This window comes from Trachinotus anak, unplaced genomic scaffold (assembly GCF_046630095.1).
Source record: "Trachinotus anak isolate AG129_WGS33_773 ecotype Australia unplaced genomic scaffold, CSIRO_AGI_Tana_v1 ptg000019l, whole genome shotgun sequence".
Classification (NCBI taxonomy): domain Eukaryota; kingdom Metazoa; phylum Chordata; class Actinopteri; order Carangiformes; family Carangidae; genus Trachinotus; species Trachinotus anak.
The window spans coordinates 26,912,081-26,937,863 of record NW_027273870.1 but is presented as its reverse complement, the minus strand read 5'-3'; the positions used below and the strand labels follow the sequence as shown (position 1 = coordinate 26,937,863).

The window sequence follows — 25,783 nt, the reverse complement described above, 5'->3', positions numbered from 1 at the left end:
TCTATTTATGCTTCAAACGCAAATTATCGTAATGCTTCTAAAATTGAATCAAAATGAGATCAAGAGAGGCAGGAAGGCAGATGAAGACAGAGGAGCGTGGGGAGATGATATTAAATAGAAAGAAGAAACGGAAAAGGACTGAGGTGATCTGATCAGACACAGAGACGACAAATGATTCCATATTGATTTCAGTGTGATTCCTAAATTCATCATCTGTGGATGTCTTCCTGCATTTTTTTTGAACATATAATCTTGTTTAATGTTTGGCTCCTTTCTTTTCCAGCCATGTCAGTACAGCAGAACTGAAATAAATTAAATCTACTGCACATTCAAACTGACAGTCACTGTTAGAGACAAATCTACACACACACACACACACACACACACACACACACACACACTTATCAAATCATTATTCCTGTATTTTGATCAATTTCTTTGGTTCAGCAGTGCCTCTCATCAAACTGGATTGAGTCGAATCGAATTGACAGAGAAGGAGAGACAGATAGAGATGGAGGGAAAGTTGGTGTGAGAGACAAGGCGGCATGAAAGGGAGACAGGTGGTGAGACAGTAAACTGGGAGAGAGAGGCAGAGAATTGTGAGGAGAGAGGCGATAAAAGCTGAGCTGGAAAGATGTTTTAATGAAAGGGAGATGAGTGAGCAAGAGAGAGGGAGAGAGAGAGAGAGATGATGATGGCATAGGTATAAATGGAGAGAAAGCTGTTCTGTCAGATATGATCAAAAGAGCCTGTGTGAAGAGTTTGAAGGGAGAGTCGTGCAGCAAGGCACAACATCTCTCATGGCAAAGGGAGAAAGCAAAATAGAGGGAACCAGAAAAATCTGTAAAACACAACTTGAGGAATCGCTCTCCGCTTGGCCTGCCTCTCTGATTGTTACCCTCTAATCTCCATCACCCATCTCAATCGCTTTCTGTTTTCCTATGTCGCCTGTTTAGTCTCTCTGGTTCTCGCTTCCTGTCACCATCTTCCCTCATCTCAGTCTCTGAAGACTTTTTTTTTTTTTTTTTTTCCCCATCCGTAGCCAACCAACCTGCTCTCCTTCCCTCTGCTCCTCTCTACAGGGAGATAAAAATTAATTCCAACTCCCATTAGAAAAACAAGCTTTTGGATGGTAATCAAGATAAATCCAGGCCGGGGAGGCACTATCGGTGCAGGATCTTGATTGTTCACTGAGCACTTAGGAGCCAGGAGAGTGTTTGAAAATAGAGATGAGGCGCTCCCAAACTTCTTATCTTGTTTCTGTGTGAAAAGTGGAAGGAAGCATCCACCTGTGATGATAGTTGGGGATTACAGGGACAGAATTCTAATGGGACAAATTACACAGGCGAGTGATAAGAGAGCTTACTGATACTGGAGCGCTCCAAGTCATGTCGAATTCATAAAAAAAAAGTCCATCAGCAAAGTTTTGATCACAGTTTGTTTTATTTGGTCCAAACCAGAGAGGAAAAACCCTCAGTAGACTAACAACCACATCTTATACACGTATCCTCAAGCTGAAGCATGAACACAATTGTCAGTGTCACTAAGCAAATCACCTGTGTTTGGAAGTTAAAGAAGCTTTTTGAATTTGCAGGTGAGAAAACATCGAAAGCAGTGGTTCTCAAAGTGGGGGTCCTTCAGGGGGTTTCTGGGCATCCCCAGCAAAAAGGGGAATCATTTATTTTCATCCACTTCCAACCATTAGTAACACAGTGACAGCATGTAGGACTAATGTGGTCATGGGTTTCAAACACTTAATGTAATAAAACAACCAAGAGCCAAAATCTAATCAGATTAGGGGTCCATGGTCTAATTTGTGTCAGTTTACGGGACCTCGATGTGAAAAAGTTTGAGAACCACTGGTCAAGACGTCCAAAAAAAACAGGACTCAACTAAAGCTAACTTCATCAGATGTCTTGGTTACATATAACTGTTGTATTAACCACATTTCAATGATTATATTTCATTGTGAAACCCTAACTACACATTGCAATACAGTCACTGAAATGTTCAAACAACATTAAGTAACCAAGATATTTAAAAATCGCTCCCTGAATGTCTTTTGACCTGGTGACCACTAATCACTGCCTGTTGGCACATGAGGGCTTTTGCTTTCCTGACGCTTGAACCCCTCAGCTCAGGCTGGCACAACAGTGTGTGGCGCTTCATGTGTAGAATTTTGATTGTGCTGGTCTGGATTTGCGGAGCACAGCCATTAAAAAAAAAAAAAAAAGCCTGTAAACAAAGGTCATGCGAACTCCCAAAGTCACTCATTTATTGGGCAGAGGTTTGTTAACCTGTCATCCTGCCTGCTTTGACATTTTCACAGTGAAGGGCAGTCAAACTCAATCTGATCCCATTTCTTGTAACTCAAGTTAAGCATGATTGACTTCCGAGCAACAGTTCGTCAGGATTTTAAAACCAGTGAGGAGCACAGGAGGAAACAGATGAAAATCAGCAGCAGTCCAGATTTGAGTTTACCCTCAGTTGACTTGCTGTTTTAGGCTTTCTGAGCATGAAGAACTGCTCGCTATCTGATGTCAGCTTTAATTTCCTTTTATCCAAAAAACCTTTTCTTTTGTAGCACTGTGCTGCATTTAATAAGAAACATGAACAGAATCTGTAGCACTGTTTTAAGACGTTGTCCTCATCTGCCCAGATGAACAGTACTGAAGGGCTGAAGGCCTAATTAAGGCAGTGGTAGTCCTGAAGGCTGGCGGTTTTTTAATCAAGGCAGGAAAGCCTTTATAAGTGCATTATAAAACACGGTCCCCTCAAATTATTTTTTTAAATACACATACTGTATATGTAGAAGCTGCCCAGTGAAACCACAGCTTTCTGTCATTTACTAATGAGCAGCTCTACTGGCCTTAGGGAACGGGAAGATGGATTGTTATTCCTTCCCTTACACTGCCTTCATATTGCCAGCTGGTATTCAACCTGTGGGCAGCTGGGCAGTGGCCCAGAGATCAGTAATAAAGATGCTTAATTTACCAACTTGTACTTCCTTGTGTTTGTTACTCAAAAAAAAAAAAAAAAAAGAAATTGAAGCTTAGTTCAAGTTTTATTTATACCTCATTCATTCACAATTCTCTCTCGCTCTCTCACTCTCTCACCCTACCTCTTGTAACCAACCAGCCAATCATGTTCCTCTGCTGTCAGCTGCTGCGACCCTCCTCCACCCCCAAACACCTTCAGTCCTGATATCAGGTGCCGGGTGGAGGTGATCAGAGTCCAGTCCTCATCACAACCCGGCACGATGAGTTCTAATCACTCATCACTCTCACATCTCTCACTTTTCCTCTTGTTTTGCAATCAATGTTTATTCATAAATTCAGAATTAAGTCTCTCCTGATTGACCTGCTGTCGTCGCTTGCATAAACATTAAATATGCAACATTCTGTGCAGAGGAAAATATTAAGTTAACAATCACTGATAAAGAGACAAAATGGACATTTGTATGCAGATCTGTCAGAGTATTGACTACATTTGGGTAACTGGGTTGTTTTGTAAACAGAAAGTTGCACCATGACTGATGGGAGGTTGAGGACTTGTAGTCTTAAGGCCATTTCTCTGGTCAGCCTTTTCATCTGTCTCCTCTGATAACCCCAACAGAGGATGGCTGACAGTCAACCATCCATCTTCCCTCAGTACATCTGCAGTCCACCTCCCCTCCAATCTATGAAGAAGGGAGGGGAGGGTTCACCATGCAGTATGTGAACATAAAGTCTGAAGTCAAACTTTAAGTTCATATTTTTGTGATGAATGCGCAGCTTGCTCTTTTGCAGACAGTGTCCCACTAGTTCCAAACTCAAGGCCCATTTATTCAGCGCCGCCTGTAATCTGTTTCAGCTCTGGCCTCACCAGCTATTATTTTCTCTTTTCTGCTGCAGGTGGTCAGTACGTGCTCTGCCGGTGGTCAGGCCAGGTGCTCTACCAAATGCTGTCAAACCCAGGTGCTTGTGTGCACACAGGTAAGCTCATACACACACACATTTTCATGTATACAAACTCTCTTGGTTTTATATTCCTTGCGTCTTTTTGGTGGATGAAGCTCCTGCTGGAACTTTCGCACCTTAAGAAAAGTGTTTGAAAACGAATATTCTCGGCTAAGTTTTGCTTGATAATTCTGATAACACTCTCTGAATTCCCTTAATGTAACACTGGCCTGCCTGGGTCTGTAATTACACAACTCCTGAGAGCTCCTGCAGACTTCAGTTCAGCTGAAGACGATGCAGTTATTAAAGAAGCATTAGGTCAACTTTGACATCTTTTGGCAGTCAGTATTGCAAAAACAGCAGCTTCTTTCCTCAGTGGTCTGTTTGAGGTCCAGTGGCCTGTAATTGACGTAAACAGTACTGTCACATTTTTACATCAAAGACAAGTTCCCCAGCTAATTGGCCTTAGCTGACTCCAGAACATGCCAGGACTAATCCATATGGACGCTATGCCAAACCTGAGTTGTGATTGCGGTTGGAGGTGGGGAAGCTCCAACATGCCAAATGTTGTATGCCCCAAAGCATTATGTTCACACAAGCTATGCTGGGAGAAAATCAAATCCAGAAGGCAAACCATCAGCAGCTCATAATTCACAGTCAGATCGTTTTCTACAACAGAAATCATGCAGTGGTGTTTGGAAATCAGATATTTATCCAGCTGGTGAGGTAATCACTGATTTCTGGAGTTAATCAGCAAACCTATCAGACCCCCACAGACATAGTCGATGCTATCTGCTGTGGAGGAGTCGCAATCTTGCTACTATCTAGGGGTTAAAATGGGATTTGGGCAGTGAGGTGTATAATTATCTAAAGCAAATTTAGTGATACTGCAGAGCATCATCAGCCTTCAGTTTATATTGATTAAAGCCACCTTACAGCAGCCTGCCATGTACCCAACCAAATACAATCATTACACCCTATTAACAAAACTCCCTCAAGGCCTGCTTGGTTATGAAGTGTTCTCACCACATTTTTAACAAAACAAAAAGGCTGATACACACTGTATGATGAGTCATTGTGATATAATATTTATATAGTCACAATACACAATCCATTCATCTCATTTTGTCTTATATCAACGACACACTGTGTTTGACGTCTTGATTTGCTCACTGCTGTGTCATTAATCACTTAAGACATCTTTAAGAAAGGAAAAGGAAGGTTAAATATAATTTGCATAGTGATCTTTGCCTCTTTATCATCTAAGCCAGTGGTTCCCAACCTGTGGCTTGGGGCCCACCAGTGGGCCACGAAGGTATTGCAAGTGGGCTGACAAATCATATGCAAAACAGTACAATTTTGGTGATAGATATGTTTTTAAATGTTTTAAAACAAAACTGTGTTTTTGTTGGAAATCTTTCATTTTTATTTCTTGCAGTACAGACCTGTTACTGTGATAAGCCAATGGTAGGAACTTTAATGTTGTCACTGCCTGACCATTGATTATAAGTGCTATATCAAATATCTGTGAGACAGACGACTAAGATGTGACTGAAACACTGTCTGTGTAGACAGACCTCAAACTGCCAGCTGGATCTTAAAGCCGTAAACTAAAGTTACCTGATGCTCATCTGAAGAGTGAGCGAGGGCTTTGGTTTGGTTTTAACAGGGATGTTTCTGGCCTGCGCTGCTTTGGGAGACTTCATATGTCGTTCATCCATCCGTTCTCTCCTCCAGCCAATTTACAACTTTTCTCTGTTCCACTCTCTCAGTCAACCCCTCCTCCATCGCTACCACGCTCCATCTTATATTCCATTTTTCTTCACTCATCTATGGATTTTTGCCCTCCCTTAGACCATCACTCTGTCTCTCCCACGCACCGTCTTAACTGTCTCCTCAGGTTTTCAAACTTGTTTCGCCTTACAGACTTTTCCTCTTATTCCTTCTCTGTAGTTTTGCCTTTCTCTTGGCCAATGGTAGCCAACTGGTCTCCTTGGCTAATGACATGATGGGGGCTGCCTTAATCACAGCTGCTGAGACCAAAAGAGATGGAGAGAAGAGGGAAAAACGTGGAGGAAAAGTCGCTGGAGAAATGGAAAAGGCAAAGCCAGTTAGAACTTGATGGGAAAAGAAAGAAAGCAGGGGAAAGAGCAGAGGATGTGTGTGCGTGTATGAAGGTGATTTTTAGAGGAAAAATAAAGGAAACAACAGAGTGATACAAAAAGACATCCAGTATTTACATCAAACAAGGGTGTAGCTGATAAAAGAAACCGGCTTCTGAGGCGTCGTCTTAAAATATTTCTCGATAGTTTTAGTCTGTTTTGCTGATGATGTCCTTTTTAGTTCCAGTCTCCTTCATTCGCATTTTTTTCCCTCATAACAGCTCGATGTAGTGTACACTTATAACAACATTAGTTAAGAAATTAAAGTATATTTGACAGCTACAGAAAAGCTCATTAGGAAAACACAGCCAGCGTCACTACGTTTGTTTATAGTCATGAAGCAAAGAATAGCTAGCTCTTTATTTGCAAAATATTGGGATTTTTTTTTTTTATCTCCTCCTTTCTTAGAATTGATGATTTCAGTTTGCAACGAGCTTAAAGCCCCGTTTCACTTAAAATGTGTTTTGCTTATTTGTAGTAAGGACGCGGAGACTTGGAGTTTGACTCCAGACGGCTGTTTTTACACTCATCTCCTGAACGAAGAAGGTTCCTTTGTATCTTAAGTCTGTGTTTAAACTTAGATATGAAATCAAAATTCTGTGATGACATAACTAGTTTATGGTCCAGTATGCAATGCACACAAGTGTCCTTTTTGAAAACTTGAAACCTCAGAGTGCACATTTTTAGTGAAGTAGGAGAATCAAAGCAAATGGCAGGAGGAGGAGGAGGAGGAGGAGGTTGAGGAGATGTGTAGGGGGCTGACACTTTCCAAATGTACAGGGAAATGGAAAAAAAAGAGAAAGAGATCGGAAAGACTCGTGGGAGGGTGAGGGAAGTGAAGAGATGGGCAATCAAGAAGCTGACAGACCTCAGCCCGTAATGAGACCAGCCCTGGGGTGAGAGAGGAAATAGTGACGTGGTGGGTGGAGGTAAGTCTCCAGCAGGGGAAGTATGAGAGCATCAATTAAACAGAAACTGTTGTGACTTCAGTGGCAGGAAGATAAAATGCTAATAAGTCCAATCAATTAGTACCCTGTTTGAATCTAGTAGTATATCAGCCGGCGTTTTCATGAGTAGATTTTGCAATATACTGTAGAGCAGTTTTTTTTATTTTTATTTTTTAACCAAACTAATTTTCATATAAAGAGAGTAACAAGCAAATAAAGTAGCTGTGACGATTTATAGCATGAGTACACTTTTACAATGTAGCTTCTACTTTGTTTTATTAATTATATGCTGCACATTAAAAAGCCAATTTGTGCAAAACGATTTTTATCACAAAAAGGTTTTAGCCCGTTTTAACATCTAGGCATTAAGTACGTCACTTCCAATTACTGAATTTGCTCTGGAAGACTGTAAAAGCCACTAAAATAGAATTCTCATCAGCTGAACATACAATAGCTTTAATTTTGTAATTGGCCATTAGAGAGAGAGTCCAGGAAGCCAGGAGAAGTTACAACAGGCAGCGGGCAACGATCCATCCCCGCAGAAGAGAGTGAAAATCTCAAACAGGTAAAGGAAATCTAACTCCTATACAAACTAAATATAATATTCAAACTTAAAGACAGGATGCAAACTTGCAGTTTAATGTAGTGTATATACTGGGATAAGACTGGTTTACCAGCTCCTACACCCTAGACCATGACAGCTCGAGATGGAGATGGAGGAACGGGTAAAGGAGAAAGAAAAGACACTGAGGGGGGTTGACTGTCCATCCTGTCCTCCTTCTCATCGTGGTGGAAAATTTATTCACTCTATAGTGTTGTGACCTCTGAACCAAATGGAGGAGAGAAGGGAGGATGGATGGAGATTAGAGATAAGGAAGATGAAGGAGATACAACAAAAAGGAGGATGCAAGGGGAGAGACAGTGGAGAAAAGTCAAGACAGAGCATAGCTGTGAAAGATTGGTGGCCACAATGAGGCGTGAAGCCACAATAAGGGGGGGAGAGGCTGAGGATGAGTTGAGAAAGAGCAAGAGATACAGAACAAACGTGAGGGACACAGAGAGCGAGGCGGAGGGGATAAAAGGATGAGAAGCGAGCGCAGGAGCAGGAAGCGAGGGTGGGGGTGGTGGTGGGGGGTTGTGGAGAGCGTGAGAAGGCAAAAGCTGCTGAAAAGTGTTGTAAAGTTACATAACTCGACCCTGCTCCTCTCCTGACAGAGGGATTGTGGAAAATGCAGTAAATTGGGTATATTAACAATGTGCTCACACCTTCTGCCGGGAGGAAGATGAAATATATATATATATATTTTTTTTTTAAGTCTCATGTTGTGCAGATAAAGTCAGATTTGATTTTTGGAAGTGCTGCCTCAGCAAGAACACCGCTGCTTGGGGAAAATGCAATATTTGGAAACTAGTGGAGAAAGTGTTGAGGATAAGTGATTGTATCAGATTGAATTCTGCAGTATAACCAAATAATGCCAGTGAAAACATCGGAGAGTTGAAGAGCTCAGATACAACCATTCGTATGGTCGTTCCGTGTGTGTTCGCCCACGTGTTTTAATCAGATCATCATGCCTGAGAAACAGAGACATATTGAACATACTTTCATAATCATGGTGAAAACATGCCCTCAAAGGGAAAGAGTGTCAGCACCTGGGCGTAGGACACTCTCTGACTGCTTATTCCGTTCACCTGTGTTTGGGATTTAAACGTGGGACTGAGAGTTGAGAAGAGAGAGCAGCAGTTGCTTTGACAGTAATGTGTCCTTCGGAGGATGTAGTCTACAAAGGCATGGCCTACAAAGGCTGCTTAGACTGCAAAGGCTGAGCTGATGTTTCCTATTTATCATCAGCTGATGTTTTATATGAGGAATTAGCCATATTCTCTTTTTAGAAAGTGATTCATCACATGGTCACAATGAATCTTGGAATAGGTTGGGCCACGAAGGATTCACCGGTTGGATCCTTCATTTCCAGCCTTGTTGCGCTGTTGTGATGCAAACAGTCTTCACATGCATCCTCCAAAAGATGCATCCCGTGAACTGAGACACCCCTGTAGTGTGCTTGGGGCCTGTCTGCCACCCTCTTTGTTTTTTATTGCATTCTGTTTTCAGGTTGTTCATCCGTCCTATTCTTGTGGACGCAATACCTCAGTAACGTCTTGAAGCAATTTCTTCAAATTTGGCACTAACATTCACTTGAACTCAGGGATGAACTGAATAGACTTTGGTGGTCAAAGGTCAATGGTCAGCGTGACCTCACAAAACATGGTTTTGGCTGTAACTCACGAATTCATACACTAGTTATGACACAATTTAATACAAAAATCTAATAGGATAAAAATGGTGAAGTGATGACGTTTTATATCCAAATGGTAAAGCTCAACTTCAGTGTGGTGTCATAATGCTCTGCAAAAAACACCTCTGTTCATGATTCAACACTGTAACTCAGGATTGTGACCATATTTCCTGTGACCTGGCTGGTAATTGTAGTTCCATTTGTAGGAAGACTCCTCCTACTTGTACATCTGCATTCAGATCCACATACAGTTGAATTTAAATGACCCAGTGGTCCACCACCACAGGTGTTTTCTGCATGGTCACATACTTGGACTGGGTAGATAGTCACTCTGCTGTTGCATGTGTGGAAATATTTTGACGTCACTCTCCATCTACTTGTGCTTCAATCTATGTCATAAATATACAGGAAAAGGAGAGAGACTGAGGATAGAGGGGAGGTTAAACAACGGACACACCTCTTTGTATAATTAAATACAGTTCAACAGAAGCACAGACTACATCCTCCACAGTGATCAAACAGTTCAATCAATGTGTCTTTAAGACACTTTCAACAAAAACCAAACATAATAAACCTTCATTGCAGAGCTACTTTAGTTTTAGTGTTATAAACTGACAACTGAGTGTATATTACCATCAGTCAACTGCAAAAATATAAACAGTGCATCCCTGAGACAAATGGTAACATCCATATCATAAATACACACCGCACTGTGGCATCTGCAAGGTGACTGAGACGAAGCAGGTCCAGAAAAACATCTCAGTGATGTGGAAAAATGTCTCTGCCTTTAAAAACCCACCCAGTCTCATTTCAGTTGAAGTGGTGCTAATGAGGCACGGTGAGGCGTTGTACTGTAATATAAACACACTGTGAGTGCATGGTAACTATCCTAATCAGAGCCTAAGATGCAATAAAAACAATTTACAAAAACCCTGAGTGGGCTGAATACTTTATGTGACAGCTGTCTGCTTGAAGACATTAGAATAAACCCAACGTAATGTTGTGATGTTTGTTTGATTGTGTTATAGGAAAAGATTATATATTTCTCAGATGGCCTGCCTGTAATTCATCATAATGGCCTTAAAGTACGCTGGCTGTGTGTGTGTGTGTGTGTGTGTGTGTGGGTGGGTGGGTGGTGACAGCAAAGCAGAGACGACAGTTGTGTATGTCACCATGCCTGAGCAGACATTTACTAGATTGGTGGAAAGTGGACTTTACGTGTGTGTAAGTGTGTGTGTGTGTGTGTGTGTGTGTGTGTGTGTGTGTGTGTGTGTGTGTGTGGGCTGTTGTTTATGTGATGTGCCAACATGTGACTGCAGCTGTAAGTGAAACATTGCAAGTATAAGCCGCTGCTGTGAAATTTGTCTCAGCAGGGGAGCTCTTCAAGTTCTTCCTCCTCTTCCCTGCTCTCTCCTCCCGTGCATACACATCGCAACCTCCCTCCCACAATTTGGTTGCATATGTCTCCCTGATATCTATGTATGTATTCCAATTCATGATATCGGTGCTTCATATTCATCGCATACGCCCCTGTTATTTGTGATGCGGTTGCCACGGCAGGCTTTTGTTATTCCTGTTATCTCCTCTGTGTGAGTTGTTCATCTGGAGAGGACTTGAGGCAGGAAATGCCCGCCCCCCCTGTTCTCTGTGAGAACCTCTCTGTAGCTCATTTACATCTTGAACCTATAGTCTATTCATATAAATGATGGCTGCTCTTCCTTCAATGCACCCACTCAACAAAAGCATGTCCCAAGAACCACATCACATGTCTGATATTGTTATCTTTCTGCAGCAACAACAACAACAACAAAAACCAGTAGTGTTTATTCTAGCCAATGGGAAGTTCCATCCTTGATATCACATTACGATTGGAAACATGACAGGGAAAAAATGAAGGTCACAAGACTCAAACTGTGGCAAAAACCTCTGATTTAAAGCATTAAACAGGTTTGAAAAGTAATAAAATGATTTGAATATGAATTAGCTGCCAGAGCAGGTTTTTCTACACCAGTGTGAGATTCATGTTATGAGATTTTATCAAGGAAGTATTATGTTCATGTATTAGTTTGCCCGTGCAAGGGATCATATGTCTGTGCTAATATATCTGTATGTAACTGAAGTCTGTAGGGTGTCACTGGCAAAATCTGATAATGTAGAGAATGGCAGTACAACACCTATATCTCACACAAAAGGCTTCATCAGTTAAACACAGAGAGGTGAACTCCTCTGCAGCGCACATGTGAACCACAGTGAGCCCAACAGACTTTAATTAAAACAGGTGTACAGTCACAAAAAAATCCAATCAGCTTTAGCAGTTTGCTTTAGTCATGTGATCACTTCGATTCATGTGCCTTCCATGATTTATTTTGTGATGAAGTTTTAAAATCCACTCATACTCACTGTGGTTAATGACTACTTTAACAAAACAATCTTTCATTACAGTCTTGGTGCCTTAAAGTCTCGTCACTGTAACCAGATGCTCTTAATCAAATTTCAGCTATGGCATTTAATGAAGTGCACAGTCAAGGTTCAACTGGACTTTGTCCTGCTGTCTTATCCCTCTCATGCAAGAGGCTTCATCAGTTCAAGGACGCCTCTGGATGAAATGCGAAATGTCCTCAAGAATCTTAATCAAGTCCAGATGTCCTTGACTCAGCACTTATTGACAAAGGATCTTCACAGATATGCTTGGTTGTGGCAAATAATCATGTTGTATGTACGAAACCCAAAGCTTTTTGTTGTCACTGAGAGGTTGGAAGGCGAGCAGCAGGAAATCACTGTGCTCAGTTAAGAAATAGTCCCACGTGTAATATCCATGTAAACTACAGCTTGTTATATTTACACTTCTGTCTTTGTATTGGTGAAGCAAATGAGAAACAAGATGTTGAGGCATGAATGGAATTAAAACTCATGATTTAAGAGACAAACCTTCCAACCTGTCCTTTTTCCTCTCTTTCCAACTTCTTACCCAACTGTGGCAAATTTTTCAGACCTTTGTCATCATGGTTACAATAGTAAACACACACTGAAGCTTATGGAAGAGTCATGGTTTGGTTTGGTTAGGTTAAGGAACAAGAACGTAAGGTTTAGTTAAAAAATGGTGGTTTGGGCGAAGATAAGTAGTTTCTTATGGTTAGAAGATGTTTGTCATCATGGTTACAATAATAAACACACAGTTAATGTTATGGAACAGTCATGGTTAATGACTTTATGAGGGAATCTGTAAAGTCATAGAAGGAATCAATTAGAAGGAGTCAGTTTTACAAAGGAAACAGTCTCTTTTGCCAAATCCCTGTGTTGCCTTGACCAATCGAATCACCCCGACCTCCTCTTGGTGCAGGCTTTGAAACCTGACCTCATCCTCTGCTCCCATCATAATTACAGATGTTGCTAGAGATCATCTAACAATAACTGCAACATCATCAACAAAAAAAATATTAGAAAAAGTCTCCCATTTTTAAGGTGGACTCGCTGCACACTCATTTTCCCCGATCTCCAGCTACTTTAAGGGCCCGTTTGTTTTTGCACTGGCACTAATAGAAAACTGTGAGGTTTAGAATTGTCCAAAATGAAAGTAAGAATTTTTCAGGATGGTGTGTTAAAGCCATGAGGTAGCTCTTTACTGCCCCAAAGGCTAATGCTGTCATCACAGAAAGATTGTACACTCAAATTTCATCTGGTTTCTTTCCATTTGCAGCCTGTGCTACAAAATTAATTAAATTGTTGAACCAGGCCAATTTGAAAAACAGAATACTGCTGCAGTCTTTTTTCAGGTGATTCTGTGCAGCGTTTGGGCTGTTTAACACCTCATTTATAATGTTTGTTGTATCCCTCCTTGTCTTTAATGTGATTTTGTTGTCTACCGTTCACGCTTTATTAAGCCCAAAGGAGTTTGATCCTTCATATTTGTTTTATCAGTTTTATAAAAAGGTAAATATACTTATGTCTAAACTCTGAGGATTTGGAGCCTTAAGGGTGACGGCAGCAGAGCAGGGGCATTGTGGGAGAGATGCGACAGTAATGTAGTCAGCAAAATGAGAAATGGCTTAATAAAAAGCAAGGAGAGAGAGAGAGAGAGAGAGAGAGAGAGAGAGAGAGAGAGAGAGAGAGAGAGCAGGAGGTGGAGAGAGAAGGAAACTTGGCAGCTGCTGCAGTCTATGCATCAGTAACTGGAGGGGAATGCAGTGTTATTGATTGGCCTATTACAATATCAATCAACCACGCTGCTAATTTACTAATGACACCTTTTCTATTGGATAACAGTATGAAGGGAGGGCATTGCTGCTTCGCTCCTACAGGAGAAGCCCTTGTCAGTTAAAGCTATAAACCGTGATGTTCAAACACTGAGGGAAAGAAAAAAAAAAGCATCAAAAGCCATTTCTGAATTTTTTTTCCACCAGGCTCTTCAACAAGATGAAGGTGAATATACCGTACTCAAAACGGAAAACATGAAAAGGTTTTAAGAGTGCAGTTCTTGTGTAAGGATAGTAATGGCATTTCCGAGCACACTTGTTCTTTTCGCTCATATTGGCACAGTGCGTCGTGAGCATCTGGAATATATGTCAGAGGCTGTGGTGATTAATCATTTTTCTCCCAGCCAGCCTCTTGTGACAAGCCGTTAAAGACCTTGTTTTCACCAAAACACCCTGCCTCGAGCTCCCTCATTTGCATGGAACGCTCATCTGTTTGCACCTACTCTCCTCCAACCTCAATACTATTTGCACTGAACCATATATAATAATAACAACAGCAAATGGACGGATGCATTCACAGCTACAAATAGTAGCACTGTTTTTTTTTTCTTAAATATAATCAAACATATAAAATCTTTAATGCCACACATTCCATGTTGTAGTTCAAAACATCATTGAGGCTCTATTCATCCTCTTGGAGACTTGTATAGCAACTTGGACTTTTCTAACACTTAAAGTAGCAATTTCAAAGGGGAAATTGGGCTCTCTTTTTGTATGACTTTAGTTTTTTGTTGAATTTCATCTGCAGGTCTCAGTATGAGGCAGATATGAAGTACTTTAATAGTAAACTTGGCCTTGAACACAGGTTGTACTGGGAAGAAAACACGTAGATGTCAGATGATTATATTTGTCACATTTTTCAGTGCTAGAGTTTAAAGTCGTCATTCTGTGGTTCGGGTGTGTATGGTAGGCATGGTGTGGTAGTTAAGGGGGTCTCCATAGACACTCTACCCAGGGGCCTCCCAGAGCAAAATGAAAAACTGGGCCAGTACACAGCTTGGTTCTGTGGTCCAAGTCTGACCCATATACTTCCACCTCTAGGTAGAATCCAGCTGTTATCCTCCAGTGTTGGCTGACAGCCAGAAGATTTTCAGTGTGTGCACCAGAGTCGGTCCAGATGTGGAAGCAGCATCTGACAATCATGCTATATTTGGGCCAGACTTGGGCTCTGGAACCAGGGCGTATATTGGACCAGAAGAAACACAAGCATGTGGCCCAGGTATAGGCAGGATGCTTGTTTCAGAGAATTATTTTCCAAAAAACTGCATGTTGTCTCCGGGGGGCTTCACTTCTTATTTCTGACAATATTCCATTACCACAGTGTAATTTTCCATCAAACAAAATGCTTACAGATATTCAATAGGGTTGTAATGACACGCTCTGAGCGATAGCTTAGCATTCAGTTACGAACAGCAGAGAAACCAACCCCCCAGTGGCTTTGTGTCTTTGGGGAGAGCTGCGTTCAATACCACCCGTAAACACGTAAATGGTTAAAAGTGCCTAATCCCTGTCATAGTCGGGCCTTTGTGTGGTTGTTTAAACTTGCTGTTTGCTCAGAGTGAAACCTCAGCCGCAACACGCCTAACCGGATTAGACAGCGTGCTGTGTGCAAAACGGCATAATACTGCTGCGAGGTAATAGAGACGTTACGTACAGAGCTCCCATAGGCACCACTACACATGTTCTGTGGGCACAAGAGTGTGTGTGTGAAGGAGTAATAAAGTGATAAAGATGTTAAATACACAGCTCCCATGTGTGTGTGTGTGTGTGTGTGTGTTTCCACGGGCGACAAATGATGCCTTTTAAATGTGCTCTTATTTAGCTACTGGGATTCATGAAGTGACATGTGTGCTGGTGTATTCTCAGCATGGTCTCTACTGAGAAGTGTGCATGTCCCTGCCTTTGTGTGTGTGTGTGTGTGTGTGTGTGTGTGTGTGTGTGTTCATGTACGTCTGACTATCTGAGTGGATTCCCCACATAGTTGTAATTGAAATATGGATGGCTGAGTGTCTGCCAGACTATGCCAGACCGTGTGTATGTGTGTAACTTATGTGTTTTTGTGAACGCATGTGCGACCACATATGTCTGTGCTAGCTGTAATGTTCATGTTAATTCCACGTGTTGGAGTGTGTGTATGTATTAGTGTGTATTCGTGTGTTTGTTTAACTGCGTTTGCATTCCCAGCATGGGTGCTAGTGCTGAGAAATTTGTGTGTACAACTGTGCCTCTGTGTGTTTTTGTGTAATTCCTTGTGTGTGTGTGTGTGTGTGTGTGTAGCCGAGCTGGGGCTAAATGGATTCCCTCCATCTTAATAGAGCTGGAACCACGAGGTTAATGAGCAAGTGATGCTCAGAAGATGCCAGAGCACTTTAACTACATTCATCACAGGGCACAGCGATGCAGCAACAAAACACAATACAAGTACACACGTCGGTTGGTATCTTTGTGAGAAGCAGGTTCAGTGTTAGACTATGAGAGTTGGGGCATTCACCAGATGTTTATGTTTTCTATCAAGTGACTTTTTTGTGGCCACACAAATAAAAAACTGCTGTGATTATATACAAACAGCAGAAGCAGTTTGACATTGTTATAGTCCCACAAAACCTCACAGGAAGTAGATTAGGGTTAAAGGAGCTGTTTGTAAGTTTTCTCTTCTGCTGAACGTGGTTTCTTGCCGGGAACAAGTGGTGGTGATTGTTGCTTGACAAGTGCTTTGGTCATTGTTGCGTTTACAAGACGAGAGGTTTTAATACACCCTCAGAGTAACGCTCTGATTTTAGGGCAGATTGGAGGCTACTGTTGGAAATTGATGAAATGGGCTGGGGCTAGCTGATTAGCATGCTAACTTCTGTTGAAGAAAAGGTGTGATAGAGACAAGGTGTTGCTTTGCACCTCTGGAGACAGCTCTTGGTGAGTAAAGGAATGAAGTTTGATGTTGAACTCTAAACTGGTAAGTAAACAGCTGTTCATGCTAACACTATATAGCGATAGCAAAATTTGCAAATAGCTCCTTTAATTGAAGGGGTCAACAAAAGGTGTGACGTCGTCACTTATCTGCTGCCTACTGTCTGTTTGTGTTGTTGTTTTGCCACCATCTGTACATCATTAGCACTCCACCGATTTTACACATCAAGCTGAGTTTACACATCAGTTTCATAAGATTTTTTTGTGACTCTGGAGCAAAACAAAGTAAAAAAAAAACACTATCTCAGGCTTGGGGCCTGGACACTCAATATTTATGACAGAAAGTCTGAGTATGAAAGACTTGGGTGTTTCACAGAGCAGGTCAAATGAAAGATGATATCAAGTTGCACCATTGGAAATGTAGAATCTGGTTGCTTTGGACCTTGACCTAAAAGTCAGGATATTATGGCCTCTAATGCTTTGGTTATTTTCAACATCTCCCTCTTTTGAATCCCTCAACTTCATAAAAATGTGATACTAAATTTCTGCAGAACCATTCTAACTAAGCACGTTTGGTGGCTAAATGTAGCGGTGGCAGATCAGAAAACCTTAATGACATGACATGACAAATTCATTTTGTTGTATTGGGAACTAGTTCTTTTTGGAGAATAAGGACATTTTATCAGGGCTGGTGGTTCTCTGGAGAACAGAAGCTACAGCTACCAAACATGTTGCTGTGCCCATGTGTTGGAGAACTACTTGTGGATGTACAACAGCTGCAGACAGCCAAGGCTGTACACCCTTTCATCACTGCGTGCATGTTTGTGTGTGTGTGTGTTACTGTAAATGTGTCAGTGAGAGTTAGTATAGGGGTTGAGGCCTCCCTCCATGCGTTAGCATGCATGTGAAGCCTGCAGGCAGTCCTGTTCCCAGGACGAGAACACTGAGAATCCAGAATAGGCTCCCACATGGAGCCAGGGTGACTCGCCCACTTTTAATGACTCTGCTACTTCGAGCACTGAAGCTGCCACAAAACAGCGCAGACTTCTCACCCTGTTTCTCTCTCACACTCTCCTCAGCTCTTGTCACTCGTTGCTGTACCCCTCATCTTCTCCCTCCCTCTCTTGTGCATCAGCATCTTGGTTGAGAAAGCGAACCAGAGCGAGGGAAGGAGATATAAAGTGGGGGTAGCGGGTGGAAACAGCAGGACAGAGAGAGGGAGTTACACAGCTTCATCTCTTTCTCCCTCGCTGTTTTAATATTTAATCCAAACATGGAATTTGTGTCATTCAGTCGCTAAATATGACTTCTACAGATCAGCTCTTGACTCATCACTATTTTATTATTTTGCCACTATGTCTCAGTCCCTATCCCTCTCCCTCCTTTCTCCATTTTCTTTTTCAATTCTCTCCTTCCATTCTCTGACACTATTACTCCACTGGCTTTTCACTCTTTCACTATTACCCCACTTTTTTTCATGAAGTACCTTTCCTTCTACCTGTTATCTTCTTCTGCACATTTTCATTTTGTACATAAAAAAAAAAAAATCTGAAATTTACCGAAAAAGATATTCCAAAAAAATATGTGTGCTTAGCTGAGGTAGAAAGGTTGGCACACAGGAAAAGAGAAGATGCAGTAAAGGCTGAAGGTAACAGATTGTTCAAATACACCTTGACATTGCTTCTCCCTTTTTTCTACAAGTGTTGGTGTCATGCTGCCACTTACCATTACATGCTTCCACTCCATCAGAAAGCCACAAAAAAAAGTGAGATGAAGCGAAGTAGTTCAGCCCCCCCTCTGTATTCAAATGGTGTACTTTCTCACAGAGACAGATACCCAACACACCTTTTTCATAACTGTGGCGTACCTAAGCCATCAGCTCACTCCTTTGCAGCATGCCAGCTGCCACGTAGCTCACCTGAAAGCACTGCTGTCACTTCCTGCTCACATGGCATTTCATTGGCCCGACCTCCGCCCCAGCATCAACTGTGCCTGTTTCCACAGATTTCCTGAATCGAATCAGTTTCGATTCACAAGGTTTCTGATTTAATTTAATTCAGTGGATATTGATTCAGTTACAGACATTTCAGTTACAATACCAAATTTGCTTGAATGTGAATTGGGTTCTTAGAGAACTGACACTGTAAATTGTACCTTTAACCTGGTGCATTATTAAAAAATAATTAGAAATATTCATGTGTACATTATGCATGGACCCCATGACCAAATGTTTAGACACGCATCTCAAGAAATAATAGGTAAGCAAGTAATGTGTGTCGCTAATGTGCCCCAGTGCACTGGCTACATTGTGTAGGTACAAAGGGTTCTTCTTCTGTTGGCTTTTTCCTGCACATCTGACATATAGCATCACTTTTGTCCAGCTCTTCTGTATCTTTATAGTTTTTTTAAACTCCCAATTGCAGCCACACATCTGCCTTTAGACTTGCTGGTGACTTCACTGGAGCTGCGTCAGCTTGAGTCTGCAATTTCGCCGTTGCCATCTTGGTTTTTTGAAACCAGAAGAAACCATATTTGAATGAGATGGTGGAGCAGAGGAGGAGTAAGAGGTAGATCTGACCTGCTCTGTACTCTATCCTGATTGTCAGGCAGGTTACAGTGTGTGGGACAGTCTGTCAATCACACGGTAGCCCCGCCCTGATGCATACCTGCTTTATGTTTTGCTCTAAATGGAGTCATAATCATGTTGTGTTGAAGAAGACTTGAAACTAGAGATTGAGACCATAAAGTCACTAGGAAAACATTCTTGAGGTAATAAATCAAGTGAGAAGTAGAGACATTTTCCCATAGATTTCAATACAATCAGAATTCTTTTTGCAACCAGTGGAGTCGCCCCCTGATGGTCATTAGATAGAATGCAGGTGTAAGGGACTTCCACACTGGCTTCATTTTTCATACCCAGAGATTACAGCTTTACACATCCATAGGTGACTGTAAAAGACATATATTAAAAGATCGATTGTGGGATTTTATGATTTGATATTGGATTATTCAAACGAAGATAGATTTTAATCAGAGAATTGAATTTGTTTTCTACCTAGCCCAAACATCAACCTGAAGGTAACAGATTGTTAGGCTGTAGGCTTATAATCTATTTCCACCTCAGATGAAAGTTATTATCACTCCACTTCTTGTTAAACTGAGCTTGTTTTCTTGTGACAAGTGATGAGGTCAGAGCCAAGACACCTACACATCAACACTACACACATGATAATCAATTTCTCATGATCTGGCTGAGTGAAGTGTGATTAAAAAACTGTTGTGTTTCTGAAGCGTTAATGTGTGTCGATGCTTTTAAATAGGGTGGCTGTGTATCCTGACACATTAACGTGTATCAACCTGTGATGACATACGTGTGCTGTGTGGATTCACCCTGAGAACCAAGACGTTTTGACGCACATCATACGCCACTGATGTGCGTTCGCTTTTTTTTTTGCAACAAGCTGCAGAAATAAAATGCCCTGAAGCATCAGAGTACCTTCTGCGGGGTAAAATATATAATTTTATCACATCCCCTTGATTATGTTCACATGAAGGGAGCTGATAAAAACATGCAGTGATTCATATTCTGTTTTGCAGAAATTTCAGAAACTCGCTGCTCCACATTTTAACACAATGATTGTCTCCTTCTGTCTCTGCTCCACCCTCCTCTGCCATCCTGCTCCCTGCATGTTCTCTCTCCATCAGTGACACCAGCCCAGCGTATTGCTCTCTCCTTGACACCATCCATTGCCACTGTCTCTCCATCCTTCACACCGCATGTTGCTTTTGTCTGCTGTAATAACTCACTCCATCTCAATTTACTGGCTATCCAGTCCATTGGAGACCCTGCTATGTTTGGTAGTATGTTTCCATCCCAGCACTCCTGCTTTTCACTATCTATTTCCCCCCCCCATCCGTGTGCCATTATTTGCTTCTGTTTACTTTAATCCACTTTTGCATTCTTCATCTCTTTTCTCCTGGCTGTATACAAATACACAGACACGCTGGCCACATGCATACACTCCCAAATCTACATTTTATTAACTGGAGCCCTTTGCTGAGATGTTCCATGCCTTCCAAACACCTGCTGAATACATTTTTCAACGAGTTTTATAAAGACACAAGAAATATTCTTGTGAGATTGCTTAAAGTCAAATCATTGTTTTTATTTATTTATTTTTATCAAAGGCCGCAACAGAATAGGATTCACAACTAAATTACAAAAAAGATGCATAAGGCAGATAAAAAACAATGAAGCCATAGCAGAATCAATTTGATTAAAAAAAAGGTAATTAAAGGTCACAGTGAAACAGCAGATTAAAAGAGAACAAATTACTCAAGTGATTAATTGATGAGAACAGAAACAGCATAATCGTCCATGTGTCCCCTAAATATCATTGGCTGGCTGCCAACACTTGTGTGCACTGTTGAGCGATGATGAACTACTTGCCTCACTTCTCAATGTATAATTAAGTTATACAAATTACTGGTGACTTTTATCATATGTCCTTTGAAACATCATAAGGGAAACACAGCTAATGCGGCCATGTTTGGTTCTCACTTATTACTTCTTACTATTTTGGGTCGGTAGCTAAATCACAAATTGGTTTCTGTAAATTTTACTAGACCTGTACAGGAAGTTGTTAGACTGTGCTGCACGCCAAATAAAGGTCAAGAGGAGATAATTACAGCAGATGATGCCATCAGTAGTGTTAAATAAAAAGTTAACATGGAGAACTGAAGCTGCAGACACAGGGATAAATAAAGAGTCCTTTGAATGATAGTTTGTACAAGCAGCTCATTACATCCCTTAGATATGTTTTTTGGTTAGGTAACCTTTAGTGGCCATAGTAATTATGATGGGACAAAAGGAGAAAATCAAGGTGACATAATAGACAGACAGACATGATGGAAGAAGGTTTGGGCTGGATGCAGGAGTGATAATATTGTTTCTTTTATCTATGATCATTGGTTGTTGAGCCAAGATGTGTTTTGTACTCCAACTGAGAGTTGCTTAAAATTGTGAATGGGAAATAGTGGGACTTTAGCTCCAGAACCAGGAGCTAAAGCTGAAGTAGCTCTTCCCACTTTGCAACTTCCTACAATCAACATCAACATCATCATCATTCTGGCTTTGCTCAGAGGAAATACAAATAGGGAATTTTGTTCTAAAGACTGCTGATGCCTCATATAAGCTTTGGCTGAACTCCAGAATGCATTTTAACACAGAAACAGGGCACAAAAGGATCTCTTCAGGGCCAGTATGGAAAGGAGGAATGATTACCTTAGCTTTTACCTCCAAAAGTGGATTAAATACTATGTTAAATAGGGATTTGGATACCATTATGTTGCTTGTGGTAAAAGTTCTATGAATTTTACCAAATCCCAAACTCCCAGCAATTAAATTGATGGTAAAAATATCTTTAGAGGAATAGAAGTGATGGCCAAAGTAAGACTAGGGCTGGAAGATAAGAAGGTTAACAGGTAACCTGAACAATAGGTTACTCTTCCAAACACTTCCTGGTCTGCACTCAAATCATCTTTTCTTCTTTGTTATCCTTATTTATCCAGGCAGGGGTTTTGTTGAGAATGTGTTCTCTTTCACAGAGCACAGAACTGTTTTATATTCATACAGTTACACCCACTCACACCTGGGACCTGCCCAGAACAACTACAGCCTTCTGCAGATGGCCACAGAGAAGCTCCAGCTCATTTCTCTAGTGTTCTGTCCTGATAGTTGATGACGGAGAGAATCCAAATTAATTTTAGCCTCCATGGAACAGTTTACATTTATGCAGCTCCCCTGTTCCCACAAATCATACTCAATCCCTGTGGGTGCATAACTTTGAAGAAGCTTGATAGTTAGAAAGAGCTTAACTGAATTTAGTTTACTCAACACAAAACGAAGCCGAACAGATCGGAGATGAATTTTTGGGTCATTGTAACAGTTGCATTTCCTGTGGCTTGGGATTAGAAAGACAATGTGAAAAATGAAAGACTGAACCTAGGCTGGCAGATCACAGAGTGGCTTCCAGGAAGGATTTTTTGTTGCCTAATTAGGAAGTGATGAATGTTACTCTCCAAATTTACTAATTAGTAAAGAATGGACACCAAAGTCCTTTGTCGCATCATTTTGTAATTTCAGTGACAGTCTATATTTTACTGTGGTAGTACATTATTATATGAGTGCCATCTTTGATCTCTAGATCTAGACTAGATTTATATATCCCAATCATGCCGAGGTGGCCGCGTATTGTGGAATACATTCTGAAAACACCTGCAAGATGTCTCCCCAACATAATGGTAGTCTCTAAATTTTATAGCCAATGGAAATTTGTGCCATTTGGTCAAGACCCAAAAACCCTGGATCTTGCATTTTCTATAATGCGAATGGATAACCTCTTTTGATAGATTCTCTTGGACTGATAAAGATCAATATATTTCAAACTTCACACCACTAGTTTTTTGGTATCTAAGTCCAACCTGAGACAACTTTACTGACATCACTGTGGCATCACCATGGTTTTCCAAAAAATTCCAATACTCTAACTGATCTCAGAAAATTTTGTAGAACTCTTCATGATTAGGTTTCCTAATCTTGAAGGTAACTTTTCAACTTTTCCCTCCTATTGTTTCCAAATGGTAATACTGTTGTTGTAACTGTTGCAAAAAGACCTCAGAGCCTCGCCTAGCTACCCACAACACAGGACAGGAAACGATCAACATCACCTTGGAAATATGGAGTTATAACTTTGAGTATTGCTTTGCTTGCTAACAACTGCAGAGGTCCGTGTTGGGGAGTGGAGGGGGGAGCAGAAGAAAACACTGGGAGGAAAGGGAGTTTGTTATTCATTTAGTCAATTTAATTTAGTTTTGAACCTTCTCAAGTCGCTAAGCTCTCTTCACCGAGTGAATGCCTATCCAATGTTCACTCTTGTTTTACCTCTGTTTCTATTACTCTCCCTCCATCCAGAAGAAGTGGATAATATAGAGAGCTGTGCATTTCTTCCAACATGTACTAGCCAGAGTAATGAAGTTGTGCAGTCAATGAGTGCAATTATTGAAGCGGTAGGTTACAGCAAACCTAACGTTTCTTCCAAATACTTCTTGACCCAGGTCTTTGGGGCCTATGCAGGTCTGGTGTGAACACTTTCAAACCACGATTTTAATATTCTGCATCATTTAAACCAGCTGAGGTACTAAAACAAAACCTGCTGCATGCAAATGATCCCATATTGATTATCACATAGCTTTATTGCCATACTTGTGCTAAGCATTATGCACAGTGGAATGCTTGCAATTTCCCCTTTTGCAATTTGCACCTACATTTGTGTGTGTTCATGAATGTGTGTGTCCATTAATCTAGCTTGATACCGGCAGAGAAGTCGCTGGGAGATGCAGGATGCATCCATAAAGCAAACCTGAGTCTCATTAGGGTGACAGCACAGAGACAACATTACTCACACCTCGCTCAACCTCTGTCTGTCTTTCTTTTGCAGTCTTTCATCTCATTTCCTTCTTTATCCTCCGTTTCTGTCAGCTTTTCTCCACACACTCCTCCGTCTGTTCCTCTCACCCTCTCACTTTCTCACTCATTCTGTCTGTCACCATGTTTGACTTTCCTCATTTTCTTTTGATCACTTTTCCCGTCGCGCATGCTGTAATTTCTGTCACAGCCTGCCCTCCCTCTCTGTCATCTCGCTCTGGGCACATGGCACAGAGATGGCATTACTCAAACCTCTCTGTCAGCCGACTCTACCTCTCCCCTCGTTTCCTTCATGTCGCTCAGTCTCATTGCACTCTATTTTCTGCACAGACCCATTATAGTTATTTACACCTCTTGTCTGATTACCTCGCTGTCTCTGTCTCTCTCTGTCTCTGTTCCCATCCATGCCTCTGTTTATCTCCATCTCATTGCTGGAGCCAGAACTCTATGCATGACATCATCTTTGTCAAGACTCCTCCTTCCTTTATCTTATCCATCCTTCCTCCCTTCTTTTGTTACCTCCTCCCTTTTCATTCCACCCTTCTTGGCTTCTCTCCTCCCTCTCCACAGTCTTTTTTCATTTCCTGTTCTCCAATTGTCTTTTTCTCCCTGCTCCCTTTGATTCTCCTCTGTTGGCTATCTACTTCCTCATCCCCCTGCCTCTGTCCTTTTTTTCTATTCTTTTGTACCCTCTCTTCTTTTTCTCTTCACCATTTATATTTTATTTTCTCTCTTCCTCTATTCTACCCTTCTCTTCCTCTTTTCTCTTCTGCTGTCTTTCTCTCATTTTCACATTCTTATGCTATTATTGTCTCTTCTTCTTACCAAACATTGTTCTCCTCTCCCTGCAGGCACGCAGCTGGCCACAAACACTGATAGTTGTTGATATTTGATTGTACATTGTAACGTACAACACCGACGGCAGCTGATGTTGTTTTGTTGGTGTTAAAGGTCCCATATTTTGCACTTCTCTGGTGTTTTATTTGAAGTGCTAATACCAATAACAAGATATATTTGTGGTTTTTATGAACCAAAACCAGCTCAGTGTAGTTTTACATCTCCTCTCTCTGGCTTCTCTCTGGAGCTCTAGTAACAACAGGTCAGTGAGCCAATCAGAAGAGAGGATCTGAGCCTCTCTTCTGATTGGCTGACCGTTTTCTGAGTGATCAAATAAAAATATAACAGATTTCAGGAAAACACTGAGAGAAACCAAATCCTGCAAGGTTGGATGGTGGGTCCAAGTGGGCGGGGTTTGGGGCATGGCTGAGAGCAGTGACTGCTTTGTTGTGACATCACAAAGTTGCAGAAGTCCTGACGGCTTGTTTTAAGGCTCAGTTTCTGAATACAGGCTGTGTACATTTCTCTGTGGACTGAGGCTTTGATACTTTTACAGTATTAATATAGAACCTAGACCTGCTTTATAATAAAATAAGACAAGGACATCTCACTTTATACAACATGGGACCTCTAAGTTGTGTTGTAATGAAATTCCAATGTCTTTCAAACTTCTCATGCCAACTGTCATCTTGATATATAAAACACTGATATTCTAGTCGTGAGCAAAACCCAACGTCTACTAAATGTCTGCTAAACATCTGCTAAACGTCACAATGTCAATTTGCCAACATTAGGTTTTGACACCAACTCCATTTTCATTTCCAATCAAAATTCAACATCTGTGCGACATTAGAGTCGTTATCAGTGTCCGGTGCCTGCTGTATTATTCGTCTTCCATAATGAACCTTTTATTTGTCCTTTCTACTCTCTTTCTTTTCTCCCATCCTTCCTCTGATTTGTAC

At 41.2% G+C, this 25,783-nt stretch overlaps 1 protein-coding gene across 5 annotated transcripts in view; it reads left to right on the top strand.

The window, feature by feature from the left end:
- LOC139636271 (protein phosphatase 1 regulatory subunit 29-like) overlaps nucleotides 1-25,783 on the top strand; it is a 265,139-nt gene that overhangs the window by 145,662 nt on the left and 93,694 nt on the right. For all 5 annotated transcript variants that reach the window (XR_011694377.1, XM_071504170.1, XM_071504169.1 and 2 more), the window contains one exon: nucleotides 3,894-3,974. The gene's annotated coding sequence lies outside the window, so the exon portion shown is untranslated. The remainder of the gene's footprint in view (nucleotides 1-3,893; nucleotides 3,975-25,783) is intronic.